Source organism: Sinocyclocheilus anshuiensis, unplaced genomic scaffold (genome assembly GCF_001515605.1).
Source record: "Sinocyclocheilus anshuiensis isolate Anshui unplaced genomic scaffold, SAMN03320099.WGS_v1.1 scaffold169, whole genome shotgun sequence".
In the NCBI taxonomy this organism is placed as follows: domain Eukaryota; kingdom Metazoa; phylum Chordata; class Actinopteri; order Cypriniformes; family Cyprinidae; genus Sinocyclocheilus; species Sinocyclocheilus anshuiensis.
In genome coordinates this window covers 19,576-22,035 of record NW_015539818.1, presented here as the reverse complement: position 1 = coordinate 22,035, position 2,460 = coordinate 19,576, and the positions used below count along the sequence as shown (strand labels likewise).

The following is a 2,460-nucleotide window of genomic DNA, read 5'->3' as shown; positions in this document are numbered from 1 at the left end:
GCTGTACAGTTGCTTTGACACAATCTGTATTGTTAAAAGCACTATATAAATAAAGGTGACTTGACTTGACTTCTCTGGGCCAATCGCAAGCCACCGTCAAGTAAGACTAGTGCTGCTTCTCTGCATATTCAAGCCCGCATGTCGCTGTTCTTCTTTGTTCCTCGTCTGCAATTTAAACTTGGTCGACCCCTTAGCTTGTTGGGTTAGAGCGCTTGAACTGAAATGAGGTGTCGTTTCTGAGATGGCTCAGATGGGCTGCGCTTGCTGTGTCAATTCCTTGTCATCGGTTAGGAACCTAGGTGTGCTATATGATAGCAATCTTTCCTTAGAAAGCCACGTTTCTAGCATTTGTAAAACTGCATTTTTCCATCTCAAAGATATATCTAAATTACGACCTATGCTCTCAATGTCAAATTCAGAGATGTTAATCCATGCGTTTATGACCTCAAGGTTAGATTATTGTCATGCTTTATTGGGTGGTTGTTCTGCACGCTTAATAAACAAACTCCATATTCAAGCCCGCATGTCGCTGTTCTTCTTTGTTCCTCGTCTGCAATTTAAACTTGGTCGACCCCTTAGCTTGTTGGGTTAGAGCGCTTGAACTGAAATGAGGTGTCGTTTCTGAGATGGCTCAGATGGGCTGCGCTGCAGGGTAGCTATTTGCAGTTGACTCGAGCCTCGTGTCCTTTGCCTTGCCATTTTTCTCAATATTGGTTTGGGAAGGCAGCCCAAGCCAGTGGCGGATCGGCCGAAAGGAGTTTCTCGGAAAGCTTCAGATCCCTGTGAGCCTTCATTTTGCATTTGCTAGTAACAGGAGTATTCGATGGCTCGTTGGTCTAGGGCAGGGGTAGGCAAGTTCGGTCCTAGGGAGCCGCAGTCCTGCAGAGTTCAGCTCCATCCCTGAAAAAAAACTCACCTGCCTATAGCCTTAGTAATCCTGAAGACATTGATTAGCTTGTTCAGGTGTTTTTGATTAGGGTTGGAGCTGAACTTTGCAGGACTTCGGCTCTCTAGGACCGAACTTGCCTACCCCTGGTCTAGGGTTATGATTCTCGCTTTGGGTGTGAGAGGTCCTGGGTTTAAATCCCGGACGAGCCTACCTGCTGCTTTGAAACCGGTGTTTTTGAGGAGCGGCTGTCGTCCTGCTTTTTTTGGCTGAATTGCACAGCAGTGTTAGTTACTTGTCTTTCAACATCGATGTCTTGTCCTTCTACTTGATCTCTTACCTACTGAAGGCTGAAGATCTAAAGGTCCCTGGTTCGATCTCGGGTTTCGGCAGAGGGGAGCAAGGATTGCTTTTTGTACACCATTCTAATGCTCGCAGGTCTGTTGCTTTTCTCAGCACCTCCTTCTGAGTCATTACTACACTGCAAACAGAAAGGCAGACGCCCCTGCTGCTGCTTGGTTCCATGGTGTAATGGTTAGCCCTCTGGACTTTGAATCCAGTGATCTGAGTTCAAATCTTGGTGGAACCTGCCAAATTTTGACTGGCAGTGCTTGGCAAAGAGGAACCTACGTCACAACCTTCTCTGTGGCAGTGTGTCTTGAAAGGGAATGCTACAGTGGCCTCCTTTAACCATGCACCTGATGTCGTGAGTGTTCCCAAAGAATCTAGAACACATATTAAACTGAACATGAACAAGTATGCTTGCAGCCATACCACCCTGATTGTGCTAGTTAGTTGCTGGTGTACAGGAAGTGTTTGGCTGCAGTGGTTGAGAAAGGCTCACCAGACCTCTTTGTGTTTGTTTTGTCATAAATACGTCTTTATTTTAATCAGTGTACATTTTTTTTGTGTTTAAGTTTGTCCTCCCAGCAGCGGTTGCTGTTTGGAAGGACCATCTTTGTTTTTTTTTTTTGTTTTTTGCGTCGGTTTTTGTTCCTTTCTTTTTTTCTCTATGGATGGACCAATGGTGACTGATACAGCAATGGCGGGGGAAGCACGGCGGAGGAATGACAATGGACTGGATAAAGGACAAGGAAATGGTAACGAAAAAGATAAAGAAACAAGGAGGGAGAGTGTGAAAAGGGTGTATTTAAAGGGGTCATCGGATGCAAAATTCACTTTTCAAGTTGTTTGAACATAAATGGATGTTGGAAGTGTGTGCACACATCCATCCTATAATTATAAAAATCCATCCAGTGTTTTTTTTTAAATCCATATTTTAAAATCCCCTTTCTCAAACCAGGCTGTTCTGAGATTCCTGTCAGAATGACGTAGTTCTGTACAGGCCCCTCCCACGATAGTTGATTGACAGTAGTGTTTCAGCACAGACTGGACTGGTGTCTTACCTTAGACCCACCCTGAGTGAGCTGTCATCAGTCCGCCATTGTGTTGACTCTGGTGCAGGGGAAGACAAGATGTCTCCGATTAAGCGATTTAGGTGCTTTATTGTTGGATGTAATAATGAATATAGCAATCGTCATTTACTCCCGACATCTGAGCTGCTGAAGACGCAG

The 2,460-nt window shown here is 44.9% G+C and overlaps 1 non-coding gene across 1 annotated transcript; it reads left to right on the top strand.

Moving 5' to 3' along the window:
- Nucleotides 1–1,403: 1,403 nt before the first annotated feature.
- Nucleotides 1,404–1,475, top strand: trnaq-uug (transfer RNA glutamine (anticodon UUG)). The gene has a single exon. It is a non-coding gene; the product is annotated as a tRNA-Gln (tRNA).
- Nucleotides 1,476–2,460: the final 985 nt, after the last annotated feature.